Here is a 15,992-nt window from a genome sequence, read left to right as displayed (position 1 = left end):
GACAGTCCGCAGTAGTTTTTTGGTAAAGCTAAAATTTGTAGAAAATGGGTAAAGCTTCAAGAAAATTATTAAAAATTCAAGAAAATCGGTAAAACTTGATTTAAAAAAATTGTAAAGCTCAAGAAAAAAAAAATAAAGCCAATTTAAACTAAAAGTCATCTTGACATATTCATAGCGTTTTCTCTGCAAAAAAAAAATTTAAAAAAATTTCAAAAATTTAGATGTGAACTCTAAAAATTGAGCATGCCTCACTGAGTTTCCGGACAGCGAGAAGGGAATGCTTCTGTACTGCTGTGACCTTTCCCCCCGCGCGAAAGGCAAGCGGTGCGGCAGCCATGCGGCAGCAGCCCACGCTGGCATTTGCCTCTCATTTTTTCCCTTCATTTTTCTCGCGTTGAGACGCGTTTCCGATCCGCGCATCGGCCGTCAGCACGGCATCGCTTTTCTCCGTATTTCGAATCCCTGCATTATTTTCCCCACTTATCCTCCTCGACTGCGAATAATGAAGTAGTGTCCGCTCTGCTGCCAATAGGCGGACGGACGCTTCTCATTTCCCGGCACGCCACGCCACGGCGTCGTCTGCTTCCGTCGGCCACACTGCACGCGCTGCTGAACCTCGTTGACGTCTTGCTTATTAAGTTGCGCCTCCCGACTAGGATTAATGCAACTGGGCTACATAATCATGCCCGGGCTTCGCCCAGTGTCTGTCCCGGTTTCTTGTTTGTCAACAATCGTTTTTGGCCCCAAGAAAAAGGGCGACAGCTTCAGAAAAAGGGCAGTAAGTTGTTAATTTCGACAGCACATCCCATAAATATTAATTTTTTTCAAACTTCTCATGTTTTTTTGGGCACTGTGCGGCCCGGGGTGGGCGTGTCGCTCGCTGTTGATTTACTTTCGCGCCTCTAATTCCGAGTGGAGCCAAAAAACGCCGCGCAGGGATTAGGGACGATGCGGCCCACGACAGCTTCCGCGTTTATTAATGGGAGGGAGAGAGAAAGGAGACGGAAAAGATTAGTGGTCATAGTGATCCAGAGAGCAGGTCAGCGAGTCGGGCCGAGAAGCGAGAAAGAGGACGACGCTTCGCTTCGCACCGGCAGGCCGACAAGTCGCACCCCTCCGCGGCGGTCCGGGCGGCACGAAAGATAACGTTTGCGGAGGGTTGTCCAGCCTGCTGGGCGGAGAGGGCTGCGAGGAAGGCGGACCCGGTGGGACGGCAAAACCAGCGCGCTCGCGAACCAAATTGCTATCCGATTCCTAAACGCAGCGCTTCGTCGCGTTGTCTCTCTTGCACTCCTTCGGGACTCCCCGCGAGTGCGAGAGGGACAGAGAGCACACTGTTCGCATCGGCGCCCCGCGGAAGCAACGGCAGGCAGCGCGATAAGGGAGCGAGCGAGCACGTCCGGGCGAGGCGAGGCGCGGCGGACTGACACCACACTCGATAATTACGGCGAGACGGACTGTTACAGTGCAGCAGTGCAGCGAGTGCAGCGCCCCGACCACGTGGCGAGCGAACCGCCGCTGCAACTGCAGGCCACTGCAAGGCAGCGCCGAGGCGACGGGGGAACGGCCTCCCGAGCCAGGCCAGCAGCGCGGTCAACTTTTATTTCGAAAAACAAGATAAAAACGTCGAAAAAGAAGAGGAAAAATGAGGCTGTGCGTTCGTCACCTATCCGCGCGGGGATTGACAGGCGGCGCGACAAAAAGAAGGCGAGTGGGGCGCCAATGGCGCGCGACGTCGTCCGTGTCCTCGGCGTCCTCGGCGTCCTCCGGGGCGCGGCGGCATCGGACGACGCGAAGAGCGCCACTTTTGACAGCAAGATTGCACTGCTCGCTGGCATGGCAGTGCCGCCGCCGAAGCGCCGCGCGAGCGTGATGCCCTTCTTGCTGCTTTGTCAAGGAGCACAAGCCGCCGGACAAGACGACGACCCGAGCCGCGGCGGCAGCGAGCAGCAAGGAGCAAGGGGGGAAGAGAAACGCCGCTCTTGCACACGAAGGGACAAGATGCATGCATACTTTCGGGCGTCGGCTTTCCTGCCGTAACACACAGACACACACACATTCACACATACACACACACAACACACACACACACGCGCGCGCGTGTTCATCTCCCTGCTGTTGACGTGTAATCGATCCGCTGCACGTGATGCCGCTCATTTCGTGACCGGGATCAACGACACCCTCCAAACAACAAGCAACTCGTGTTGTTGTTGTTGTTTTTTGTTTTGCATGTCGGCCGGGCGGTGTGGCGGCGGCCCGGAGATGGTCATTCCCCCTCCACCGGCCAGTACGGCCACCGCCAGCGCGAAGGACCGCCGGAAAGTCCGGCCGGACAGTGTGCCGGCCACGTATCAGGGGTCAGGTGCAGCATTCCCTGCCGGCCTGCCGACGGCCTGCCGAACGCGCGGCGGGGCACTGGGGGGCCGGGGGGGGGGGGGGGGGGGCAACGCGGGGCAGGGCAGCGCGGCGGCCACACGTCGAGGCAGACCGGCCCTGGCCCTGCCCGGCCCTGCCCGGCCCTGGGCAAGGTTGTAAAACAGTAAATCGTGCCGGCGAAACGGAACGGGACCTGCCGCCTCACAAAGTAGCGATGACGACGGCAGACGACGCGTCGCGGCGTCGCGGCCCAAAAGGCAGGGCCTGGCGGAGGCCCGGCGTGGCCCGGCAAAGCCGATCCGCGGCGGCCAAGCCGGCGGGGACTAATGGACGGACTCCCGGATTAGAATCACGGCGACAGGGCGCAGAACCGAAGAGTCCAAAATCGCGCTGGCTCTCTCGCGCGCCACGCCGCCACGCCCCGGCGACCCACGTGCGGGGGACGGAGACAGCGATATGTAAGACGAGGTTTCGGAATGGGCCAGCACGGGGACGCAGAAGTGTCCCACACCGATAGAGAGGGGCGGGGCCGTTCCAAGTATCAGTTGTGGATCACTCGGGCACACTCACACACACACACACACAGACTCACAAGCACACACATTCACACCAATGAATGCCATACACACACACGCGCGCCCAGGCAGAAAAACTGTCATTGCGGCACCTGGCTGTTGCCGTCGGCTAATTGATCCATTTTCCCAGGGTCTGCTGCTGTCAGCGATAAGCCACACAGACAGAGAGAGAGAGAGAGAGGAGAGAGAGAGAGAGAGAGAGGGGGGGGGAGAGAAAGAGTCAGAATGACACAAACACAGTCCGTTCACTGGCAGAAAGGCGTCGATAACGCTTGCCGTAACCGAGGCCGCGCAGATTACGCCTTTCGTTCTCATTCATCGCCTCGCGCGGTAAGGCGGCCGGTGGCACACTGTGGCACGCGCGTCTCGCTGCTCTGTCTTTCTCACGCCCCCTGCGGACCTGCGGACCTGCGGGGCGCCCCATCGGAGTGCGACAGAGGCAGCAGAGGACGCGGCTCCACCGCGGTCGAAATCGGAATCTGTCTGCCGACGCGTAAATTGTTGGAAGTTTGGGGCCCGACAGTGTCGTCTCGTCTCATCCCTTCCCCTGTTCCGCGTCGTGGTGGTGAACGCGCCGCCTGCGCCAAGCGCAATCAATACTAATTGCGCCGCCTCGCTCGCCCCGCCAAGCTTGCATAAAGCGAGCGATGCGCCGCATTGCGTCACCGCGCCCCAATCCGAATCCGAATCCGAATCCCACTTCAATGTCGGGGAGGAAGGGTCGCCGACAGTGCCGCGGTGCAGTCCGCCCAGCGCCACTGGACGCATTGGGAACCAAAAGGAGTGCGACGAGTCACTGCGATTGGACGGCCACCGTGTCACGTTCGTTTGGATATCACCCCGCGAGTGCGAGAGAGACAGAGCGACGCGCCCAGGCAGCAGCAGCAGCGTGCACTGAGGAAAGTTTACTCTAGTGCAGCAGCACTGCGGCATCACGGCGGGCAAGCGACGAAACGCCAGCCTGCGGGCTGCAAGGCTGCAAGACTGCAAGGCTGCAAGCCTGCAAGCCTGCAAGCCTGCAAGCCTGCAACGGCAGTGCCGGGCAGCGGGCTGCAGGGCGACCCTTCGAGAGGACAGAGAAGCAGCAGACTGATTCAGAGAGTCGGTTTTCGTCGCTCCGTCTCTCTCGCACTCGCGGAGCACCGCCAATCGGTGCGAGAGAGACAGAGCGACGAAAACCGACTCTCTGGGACTAATTACAACGCGCCAACTACTGTCTGCGGCGCCAAACGGCAAAGCCACGCCAAAGGGAGGCGACAGCAAACAGGGACGCCGCGGCGGTGCGGCACCGCAGGGCACCGCAGGGCCGCGACGCTCCGTCTCTCCCGCACTCACGGCGCGCCCCCTGTCATTAGAGGTGCGAGAGAGACAGAGCGTTCCCCACCACTTTACGCGCCGCTTCCGGTTGCTCGTTACCGCTATCGAAAAGCGTCCATCGCAGGGTGGCGCGGCTCGCTTGCGGAGGGGTAGTTGTTTGACTGTGCGACGCGCGATAGGATTGTGACAGTGAAACAATCGAACATCCATGGCAGCGCACGAACAAAGCGTTGATGGCCAGTTTGCGGCGGCAGCGACAGACTTTGTTTTCCCTCACTCGATCGCTTTATTTCGGCTGTCAGTGCTTCGTGTTGACGCCGTAATGTGTGCTTTGTCACTCATCAAAAGTTGACAACAGGGGTTTAGCGTTTGATTTCAGACCGCGGATCCAGTTTTTATCCAACCATTCTTTGGCAAGGACCCCAAACACCTTAAAATTTCCCAAACGGGTTGGTTAATATGGGAAGCGTTTTGACAAGGACGTGGGCAGTAGCTGCCCCTTTCGCGCACTGCGGCGCTCCCTGCGAATGCAGTGATTTGTCGGAAACTCATTGTTTTTCCACCGCTGGGCTGGGACGACGGCAAGCCTCGCCGCGTCGCGCCGCGTCGCGTCCACCCCCGTCGCCGATGGCCCCGTTTCGTTTCGTTTCGACTCGTGCGAGACAGTCGTTCTGCAGACTGACTCCGAGAGTCGTTTTCGTCACCCTCCGTCTCGCGCGCACTCACGGGCCGCGTCGTCTGGGCGCGAGAGAGACGCGGCGACGGGGACGCCACTCTCAGTCTGCAGGGGCTTCGCTTCGCTTGCTTTTCTCGCGCAAACTGGTCCGCTTTTTAAGGCGCGTCGCTCGCGGCGTGCGCGGCGTGCAACGAGACCTGCTGCCGCTGCTGCACTCCGAGGCCCTGCTGGAGGGACGGAGACAGACGAAGGCAGGCGCGACAGGCACAGCGCGCAGAGCGTCATCGCGAGAGAGAGAGATGGAGGGAGGCCCCATCGGAATGAGAGTCGGCATGAGATTGTCACCAGACGAAGACGAGGCCCCCGCCGTGTCAAGGATGCCGTCATTACCCACGTCGTCTGCTTGTCGTCGTCGTCTGCTGGTCGCTACCGCTTGCTTGATGCCATTGCTTGCTTGTCGTCGTCGTTTGCTTGTTGTCATCGTCGTTTGCTGCGCGTCATTGTTTGCCCTTCGTTCGCTTGTCGTCGGCGTCCCCTTGCGGCCGGTGCAGAAACACCGTATTGCTGGGTGGGGCCTCCCGCGGCCTGCTTGACCGCGGGCGCACGCGGCGGCGCTGCAGGCAGTGCAGGCGCCAGAGCCAGTTCCGTTCCGAGCGGCGGTCCGCGCCCCGTGCTGCACCGCCCCGTGCCGCCCCGTCCTCGCTCCAATGCATCGCAGCGGTAATCGACGCGGGTTATTGCGAGGCGAGGTGCTCCACCCCGGGATGGCGAACCCACTGCCGACAAGAGCGGGGCTGGCAAGCAGGCTGAGCGCCGCCACCATCATCATCACCATCGCCGTCGTCGTCACCATCCATCACCATCGTCGTCATCACCATCATCGTCAACATCATCGTGGTCAACATCATCGTGGTCAACATCATCGTCATCACCATCATCGTCATCACCATCATCGTCATCACCATCATCGTCATCACCATCATCGTCACCACACGCGCAGCCTGCCTCTTGGCAGAGGTCAGCAGGGCATCGCGAACCGCACCGCCGTCCTCGCGGAACACAGGAGCCGGGGAGGTGCCACACACGCCCGGTGTGCTGGCACGTGCCGTCGTCCTGACAGCCAAACTCGCTCACCTGTCAGTGTCGGAAATCCAAAGCGGCGGCGCCGGGCCGCTGGAGTGCGCCTCGCGTAATCCTGTCAACACCTGTCTCGCGCTTGTCAGGCTTGTCACTGCACTGCGCGGTCGGCGCGGTCGGCACGGCGCGGCGGTGCTCGCGTATCGGCCCTTGCATGCGCGCGGAGCTCCGGAGTCGGACTGGAGGCGAGCCCAGCACCGCAACAGCGCCTACCGCGGCGCCGCCCCCGGCCCCCCCCCGCCCCGCCCCCCGCCGCGGAGCGCGGAATAGGGCTCCAGGCTCCAGGAGCCTGCCTCCGGGCCTCCAGGCCTGCGCGAAACCTGCCGCACGCCGCTGGAGCGCTGCGCTGCTGGAGGGGGCCGCTGGCCGCTGGACAGCACAGGCGCCGGCCGCGCTGCCACGCCGCCACCGCTGCTGCAGCAGCGAGTCGGACCAGTCGGCCAGTCGGCCTGGCTCGATGACCACGGAGAGACTCCGCGCCGCAGCGACTTTACTTCCGCTGCAGTGCAGTGGTGCAGGCAGTGCACGCAGTGCAGGCGCACCGAGTGGGCGTGCAACGCCGATACTCACTCCCTCGCCGTCCACTACACCGTTCAGACTTTTTTTGGCAGCTGTAAGCTGAGTTAATTGGCGCATCGCGGCCACCGCTATCTGTCTCTGCCCAGGGGATCCGCATTGGTGCAAGAGAAACATAGACGGAACAAGTCTACAGAGTCTACACACAGGGAGCACTGGGACTAGAGGGTTCATTACGTAAAGAGAGTGCACGGCTGGATGACCTCTCAGAAGGAGAAGAGGGAAGAGAGAATGAGGAGAGAGAGAGAGAGAGAGAGAGAGAGAGAGAGAGACGCTCGCCAACCCCCAGCACCCCCTGCGCCGTGGATCAGGCGGGCGGGGCGGCAGCTCGGCAGCTCCTTTCGTGGACATTTTCGCGATCCTGACTGCAATTACCCCCACGGCACACCACGGCACCACGGCCACCACGGCCGGCGGCGCGACTATCGCGGACTTTCCAATGGCCGAAGCAGCGGTGCAGCGAAGCCAAAGCGAAGCGTGTTCAAACAGCGGCCGGCGATGCGCGAACCCGAGCCACCCCGCACTGCCCCGCGCCTCGCCGCCCCGCCGCGCTGCCCTGCGCCGCCGCGGACTGTTACGTCCGAGAGATTTATGCCGTCAGCGCGCGGAAATCTGGACTTCATTCAGCGAAAGGCGGTGGGGAGGGGGAGGGGGCACCGCGCGCACGCCAGCCAGCGGACTGCCGTCAACAGCATTTCCGTTTGGCCCATTACGTCGTGTTCGGCGTCCAGCCTTCCAGACGTCCAGCCTTCGGCCGTCCAGCCTTCGGCCAGCTGCAGCGACGTGACGCCGCCGCGTTAAATGAGGAACCAGTTCGGCGGACGAGACCGGCGAGCCAGGCAGGCCCCGGCAGGCCGGACGCGGACCGTATGGCCGCGCCGCGTAGCGCCGCGCCCCGCGCACTCACCGCTACCGACACGGGTCTGGCTAGGCATGCGTCGATGAGCAGTGCAGTGCGCAGTGTGCAGTGCGCTTTGCGCCCCACGGGCGTGCCGATGACCGGTGTGGCGGGGCGCCGGCCAGAAGAGGCGAGGTGCAGCAGGCGTCGAGGAGCATGGTGGAGATCTAACACGTTGTGCAGCCCTCGGCGAACTTCCTTGACGAACCCCTCCCAAAATGTCCTCAACGCCACTGCACTGCAGTGCGGCCACTGAGCACAAACTCCGATTTGCGCTGCGCGACCGTGAGGTCCTCGACGGGCTGAGCGAACGGCGCGGCCAGCCCAGCCATGCCGGCATGCTGCAGCGCGCTGCAGCGCATCCCGGCCGCGCCGACGCGGGATTGGGATTTTCAAACAAGCCCGCTGTCCGCGCGGTGCGGCGCAGCGCTAAGGGCTGAAAGAAATAATGCGACGTTGTCGCAGCAGAAGACGGACCGCTCGCATCGCATTCCCGAGGCCTTGCCGAGCCTAGGCTGGGCTGGGCTGGGCTGACGAGAGCCATCCAAATTGTCGCAAGGGGGCATCGGGAATCTGCCGCGACCGGCCTGGCGACGGCGCGCTGGCGGCGGCCGGCTTCGGAGCGGGACGCTGTGGCGACCCAGCGGGACGCTCCGCTCACAAACTAGCGTCTCCTGGCCGCGGTCCAGTGAGCAACGAAATCCAGATTGATCGTGATCGGTGAGGCAAGTTTCGGGTAAGTTCCATTCAAGCCGGCGTCCGAACGGTGCCATCCCGACGAGCCGTTTCTCACCCGGCGACGACGCCGAACAAGGTTCGCGACGGCAGGGCGTCTTGTCTGCACCGGCCAGGCGGTTCCGGGAGATGCATTTCATCGCGCTGCCTCTCTTGCACCTCTACGGGACGCGTCATGAGCGCGACGAAGCGAAGCGAACCCTCCGGCGTCAGTCCGTAGACTCGCGTTTCGGACAACGACAACGCGGCGCTACACCGCACACGCACACCAGGATGCGATGCGAGGGTGCGCTTTCTCCGCGGCCCGGGTGACACTGGACGTGAACCTGGAGGCCGTGCCTGCCGTGCCGTGCCCTGTCCGCCATCGAGGAGGCCCTCGCAAAGGTCGCGGCGCCTAGCAAGCCTGCAGGTGCACGAGCCAGCGACACTGCCTTGCTGCACCAGTGCTGCACCAGTGCTGCAGCTGCGGCGGCAAGCAGGCAAGGCGAGGGCCGGCAAGGGCGCGGGGACCGAAGTGGGCCGCGAAAGTGCAGGGGGGCTTATCTGCACGAGACTTCGGCTGCACTCTGCAGCAAGGCAAACACGTTGTGGGAAAAGGGGGGGGGGGCTACCGGGTGGATAGGCAGAATCGGAAACGTGGCGGCGGTTTGTTCGCGTTGACGGCGAGGCGATGATGAATGGGCCTCCGCGAGCTGCCCAGGCTGCTTGTCGCTGGAGCTACCGTTGGGGTCTCTCTGTCTCTCTCGCTCCCTACCGGAGCGTCGAATGAGAGCGACAGATAGCGCCGTTCGCAACCAGCTTGCAGGGCAAAGGGGAGGCGGACAGAGATGTTTGGTGTCTGCGAAGCCCGGCGCGGGCGGACGATGTAAAGCGTCTGTGGCGATGGCGGAGGAAACTCGAGGAAAGCGTGTCCGCGTTGGGTTCGTTCGATTCATCGAGACGACGGTTGTTGCAGTGCAGCGGCACACGACGTGGCGCACGACGTGGCACACGCATTCCTCTGGCCTCCAATTATACTGACGGCCAGACGTGCGGGATGCTCCGTTTATTCGGAAAGCAGATTCCACTGTCAAGTTCTACACTACTGTAAAATTCTTGCACGCGTTTTCTTCGCGGACAAACAAAGTTCAATCGGTGGAGTCAGGATTCAGTCATGACTTAGTCGATAGGCGGACTTTCGGTTCTCACTATCGATCCTCGATCACCTCCACCGCACCGATGCGTGATCTCCGCGTTCTTGCTCTAACTACTTTGTACACACATGCGATGCGATTCGTAAGGCCTGTGATAGATTTCAAGGGAATGTATCTCTGTCGTCAAACGAGTCCTTTCCCTCATCCAACGAAGAGCGTGAGATTTTATTTTGTCTACCCCGCCACTACTGAGCCAGTAGGGGAGCCTGTCGGAGAAAAACGCGTGGCCAGCTGCGAAAGTCAATCAAGGCAGGTCATCAGCGAATAATAGGCGGTGGGAGGTTCGGTGGGTGTAGTCCATACCAAGCGACTGACCAACGGGCTCGGGGTCATCTCTGTCCGCGCGGCGGCGGCGCGGCAGCGGCAGGTAGGTGGTAACGGGAAAATAATCGCCCGGCAGGTGGTCTCGCACTTCCACTGATGAGTTGCTCACTGAGGAGAGGAACGGGCGCAGTCTTTAATTTGCCTGGATGATTTCACTGTCGCCTCATTACCGGCATCGTTCACCGGGCCGACTGCATCAGCGTGTTCTTCCGGCCACTCGGACCGCCCTATGATGGACGACGCACAGCCACCTGGAACCACCGACTCCGCGCTTTCGGCGCCGTCCTCGGCGTCCTCGGCTGCCAGCGAAGAGGCACTCCACCGCGGAGTGAAGCGCGAGGCCTGGCTTGGCCTGGTTTGGCCTGGCCACCACCGAGACTCCAATCTGCTTTGAATGCCCGCCGCGTGAGGCTGCGGTCAAAAGCATCCAAAAGCCTGAAACGGCACGCGGTCCGCCACTAACTCCTCCCCGGTGCTTGATAGCACGCACCGGCCGGCCGGGGCGGGGCGGGGCGGGGCAGGCGGCCCGGTCAACGCATCGGCACCTCGTCCCAAAAGGACTGGGCAGTCTCTCCTGGCGGCACGGCGCGGCACGGCTGGACATGAACATGACTCAGGCCGGGACTTAGGGCCGGGCCGGCAGGGCCAGCGCGCTAGCGGAGTGGGGCGGGGTCCGGTGGGGCTCGCACGGCTCGCAGGTGTGAGGGCATTAATACGCATTCCGGTGGGAGCAGGCCGCGGGGTCACAGAGGTGCGCGTCGTGAGATTGGCGGCGGGATACTCCGCGTCCAGCCCGAAAAATGTAATCAAGTGTGCGGGCTGGTCAGCCAGTTGGCCGGCCGGCCGGTTCGGTTGCACTGTCGGTACCGTTCCCCTTTCGGGTCCTTCCGGGGCTTGGCTTGGTCCATTCGGGGCCTTTCGGGAATGCCGCCAGAGTATGCAAACAACGTTCGCGGGCCATTGCTATGCGCCGGGCATCGCGAGGCATCCCGCACGGCAGCGCCGAGGGCAGCGCGCCGACACGGACATGGGAGAGAAACCTAGTGTCGCAGCGTGCCTGCCGTGCCGCGCGGCTCCAGCGGGGGAGAAGCACCAGTCTCGTTACGAACGGTGCGCCGCCGTCGCGCTGTCTCTCTCGCACCCCACCAGGACGCCCCGTGAGTGCGAGTGAGACAGAGCGACGAACGCGCGGGGCGGAATGAGCCTGCCGGCCAAGCGCACGACGGGGACGGTGCGTGGCGGCGCGCCGCCTCAAAGCCGCGCTCAAAGCGGGCCGCCCTCGGGGCCGCCTGGCCTGGCCGCGCCTGGCCCACTGCTAGGCCGAGCAAGGTCTGCATACTGCGATGTGAGTGGAGCGTCCCGCCCACGAGGAAAAACTTGACTTTCGGATGGACCCTTTAACCCGACGCCAAGTAATCAGAAAGCAGGGCCCAGTATCGTGCGATGCACGCATTTGCTGCCCTGCGTTTTCAGAAGTCTTTCGGCGAGGCCGCGGGGGAAGGGTTCCAGTTCCAGCTCCCCTCCGATGGGGGCAGTGTATCTGACTTCTCCCGGGGCGACAATCGTACTATTTGCACTGTCAAGTGCACTCGTCAAGTCTGTTCGAGGCCACACTGGTGGAGGCGCGAGCGCGTGAGAGCGCCTGGGAGATAGGCCATCCCCTCGGCACAGCGCGCCGCTGTGCTGCTGGGCGGCCTACCCTCCACTTCGCAGGCGCTCCGTCCCGGCAGCCCAGCAGTCCGCCTAGGGCCTCAAGGGTGCGCCAGCCGCCACTCAGCACAAAATGCGAGGCCGCCTTCGCCATGCGACAGTGGCGGAGCCAAGTTATGCCCAGTGAAAAATCTCGCGTAGTTTCTTTCCTTCTTATCCTGTAAAGAAACGGCATTATGTGGCCGCGCCCTCGGCGGTGGCAGTGCAGGCCGAGCCCGGTAAGGCCGCGTCTTGCCGACGCTTCACAACGTGGCACACGGGGACTTGACCGTGCACGCGCCGGCAGTCACGGTCAATATGGGGGGGTCGAACTTTGTCTACCAACCCCCAGCCGGCAGTGAGCTCCGGGACTTGGGCGAGGCGAGGGGGCATCGACCAAGAGTCCGCCGAAGACCCGGAAGACTGTAGACAGAAATTCCGCCGGTTCAGCCCAGACCGCTGCCAGCCTGGTTGCCGAGGCCGCTTCAGCCCTGCCCACCCCAAGGCACTGCCTTGCCGATGGCTGGGGACGGCTGGTCCTGGGCCAGGCTGTGCTCGCTGCAGTGGCGCTGCACGCTGGGTCTGATGCTCGTCGCGGGGCAGCACTGCGCGGCGGGGTGGCCGCCGAGGCCCACGCGGCCTTGCACGCGCTACTGTGTCGCCGTCTTGATACTGCTCGTCGGCTTCAAGGCCTGGACCCTCCCCGCTTTCCGCTCGGAAATCGCCGGGTTCACCGACAGCTCCTACATGGTCGAAGTGTTTGCGTCTTTCGTCCTGAGCAAGAACTTAATCACCCTAGTCCTGCAGGTTGTATATTTGAACTTCCACCCTGTTTGGAGCGAGTACCGATGCTGATGAGGCATTGAAAGTCGACGAAGCAGATGTATAACTACAAAGAAAATCAAGGCATTGCACTAGAATTCTTCCTACAATGAAGATGCTTCGTATTGCGTAGGAAAATGCCTCATAATACGAAGCATATCTCCGTAGATTTTTCACTGCCATCGTTTTCTTCGTTTATTAGGAAGACTTTTTCTGTGCGGCCTCAAAGGCGCGACGTTGCATTCAAACGCTGTGCCCTGTCTTGTATACAATTGTGGGTGCGACCGTTTTACTCGCCGAGGATGCCTTTGCCGAGGGGTGACCCACTGTAAAATTTTGTGTACAATCCGTGAATGTGCAAGAATGTGCAAGATTTCTGACGTTTTTGCCACACATGTTGCCTTCTTTCAGGCAGTTTTGCCCTCTGAATGTGGAATGTAGAACGTGGTCAAATTTTGTACAATGAATGTGGGAAGCTGTTCCCCCTCGGCCTTTGCAGTCCTTGGCAAGCGCCTTGGTCATTGTTTTTGAGTTCCCGGCAAGATGACGCTGATCCAACGGCGCGCGGAGCTGGCCTCCTTGGTGCAGTGCCTGGTGAGCTACTCGTCGTGGTGCGCGCCGTCCCTCCGCTCGTCGCGCGGCATGACCCTGGTGCTGACGGCGTTCTTGGCGAGTTCCTTGGTGCTCCCGGCCCTCGGCTTCGCTGTCAACAGCCTGTCGGTAGGTGCACCGTCAAACCAAGGGTGGAGAACTCCACACTTCTCCGTCTAAGGCGTGGCACAACGCGCATGCAGGGTCTGAGCTGGCGCTCCAGCATGGCCGACCTCCACCCGGCCATCAGCGTCATGCTGACGGAGAGCGCGTTCGTCGCCGTGCTCGCCGCCTGCGTGTTCCTGGGCGAGGACGTCGCCGACGACCTGGAGGACCAGGTCCGCGCCGTGGCCAGGCGAGGCGGCCAGAGTCCCCAGGGCGACCTGGACGCGGCGCTGCAGCTGCGGGCGCTGCGGACGCGGCAGCAGGCCCTGCAGGACGCGGTGCGGGCCAGCAACCAGGCGTACGGCGGGGCCGGCCTGTGCTGCCTGCTCGCCACCTCCATCGAGATCGCCGTCTGCTTCTTCTCCAGCATCTCAAGACTACAGAGCAATCTGGGCTTTCGAGAGGCCCCTGGTAGCAGCGCCATGGTCAGCGCCTGCAACGCCGTCTGGGCCTCCGTCCAACTTCTAAAGTTCACCTGCAGCTGCGTCCTGGGCCAGCAGTTGTGTAAGAATGTCAGTAACAGCACTGTTTTACAATGAATGTGACTCAGCTTGCTGGCTAAAGAGAAGAAACATGCGTCGTGCGTTTTTCAGCATTTGAGGATGTCCAACACTCTCGACGCGTTCCTGGAGAGCAGCTCTTCCCTTCCCAACAGAACGAAGAGAGAGGTACGTAGCGATACTGCGCCGGTTTCGGCGGGAAAACTTTTTGACACGTCTGGTGCTCTCGGGCAGGTGCTGGCTTTCAGCTACCAGGTCCGGACCCAGGACTGTCGCTGTGGGGTCTACGACCTGCTGTACTTCGACTTCGCCACGATGAAGGCGGTGAGCGGCAAATGTCGAAGAGGCTGTTGTGGTAGAAAATGTAACCACGGAATCTTTAACTTGTTTTCGCTTTTCTTCGAAGATGATTGGTTCTATTGCAACCTACGTAATCGTCATGTTCCAATTCGATACGGATGCAAACACAAGCAGTGGAGGGGGCTGCTAGAAGTCTGCTGCTGAAGCCCCGGAAAAACGCCAACACGCCTCGAGCAACTAGATGAAAGCACCGAAAAATGGAAAGACTATGTGCCAAAGGTGACGAGACAAAAAGTCTTGCCGATTTTCGGTCTCACATGAAAGTCTCGCCTCAGTACGGTCTTTGACTTGCGACTGTTTGTGTCCAGAATTGGCAACCCAGTCAGTACAGTGTTTGAAATGATGCGCACTCGCGCGTGCGATGCGCACAAACGCACTTCTGACATTCTCATTACGAAGAGGCACACTGGTAAGGCTCGGTGCCTGCACTGCACGGCCTGCACGGCCTGCACGGTGCCTGCCTTCGCCTTGCGCGGCCGGCCACGCCCAGCCACGCCTAGCCACGCCTAGCCACGCCTAGAGGGCCGAGAGCCCCCTCGCGGTGCGCGGTACGTGGTGCGGGCGGTGCGGGGCAGGCAGGGCCGCGCGCGGACTTCCCCGTCCTGCTGCACTTGGTGCGATATGCATTGCTAATGCCGGAAGGGCAATTAAAATTATAATCCCAGAGGAAGGGAACGCTCCAAGAAGCAAAGTAACTTGCAAAAACAATAATGCAGAGTGCTGGTCAATTGTTCCGCTTGGGGTGTGGCGTGACATCGCGCCGCCACCTCACCGAGTGGGGTCGGGTCTCGGGTCGGGTCGGCGCGTGGAATCCACCGGCCAGTCGGCCAGTGTAGCGGACGCGGCGCCCCGACAAGTCATCATCGGGCGAACTCAAATTCCCTTCGGATTAATTGGCCGATTAATTCGGGGATCCGTGCTGCCGAGCGATTCCGGACAGAATCGTTTGGTCGCTCTGTCTCTCGCGTGCGGGCCGCAACGGAGTGCCCCCGTGAGTGTGACAGAGAGAACGCTGCTTCGGATGCAGTGTGCTGGCCGCCGGGATGCATTCCCTTCCCCTGCTCCACGTTGTTTATTCTCTGGGCCGCCAGGCCGGCAGGTCGCCACACGTGCGTTCGCTGCGTTCGCACGGGGCGGCGGCAAGGCTCAGGTGTGCGTCCGGGTGCGATCCCGCCCCGCGCAGTGCATGCTGCATGCTGCGTGCCCATGATGGCCGTCCGGGCCGTCCCCGTGCCCCACTGTCCAGCTGCAGGCTGCAGCCAGACTGGTCAGCTCTATGGCACTGCATGCCGCTCTGCGGCTCCGTCGGACTCGGGCGGACTCCGTGACTGTGCCGCCTATACAAGGTGCGCGCCGTGTGGAGCGGCAGCGCGGCAGCGGCACTCGCAGAATCTCTCCGCCCCGGCCTGCCGGGACTCCCCGGACTGGGCGGGGTGCGGCCGGAAGATGAAATGCTGGCGTGACCCGCGGACTGCTCAGCCAGGCTCGGCCAGGCTCGGCCGGACCATGAGACCGCGCCAAGCTTGGCTCGTCCCGCCGCTGTCTCCCTCGCACAACTACGGGGACGCCACTTGAGTGCGAAAGAGACAGAGCGACCGAAGCGCTGTTCGGAGTGAGCCTCCTGCAGGTGTGTGACCGGACTAGCCGGTGGCCACCGCGCCGCCGCCATCCAGCCGTCCCGTCGACTCTAGTCCCGACGGGATGGCCAGGCCGTGACCCCAAGCCTGCCCTGCCCCCTCCCGCAGCGCTGGTCATTTCGAGGACTCTTCTTCTAAGGACGCGCCTCGCTAACAAGCAGGAGCGGAGACCACGGCCCCCGGGACTGGGAGTCAGTCACTGGGATACGATGCGGACAGCACGCTCCAAAGTGGAAGAAAAACTCGTCGTCGGCGTCGCGCAGGTGTTGTCTGTCCGCGCCTGATGGGTAGGCAGCCAAACGAGCCTCTCTGCTTGGCGGCGCACCATTACCATTAAATGCTGTACCACACATAATCGTATGCGATTTTCGAGCGGGACCTGGGTTCGACTCGTCACGCCTTGCGAGGATGGTCTGGGTTC

The sequence above is a fragment of the Thrips palmi genome, unplaced genomic scaffold (assembly GCF_012932325.1).
Source record: "Thrips palmi isolate BJ-2018 unplaced genomic scaffold, TpBJ-2018v1 HiC_scaffold_5, whole genome shotgun sequence".
Lineage (NCBI taxonomy): Eukaryota > Metazoa > Arthropoda > Insecta > Thysanoptera > Thripidae > Thrips > Thrips palmi.
The sequence above is the reverse complement of the archived record's forward strand: the minus strand, read 5'-3'. Positions refer to the sequence as shown.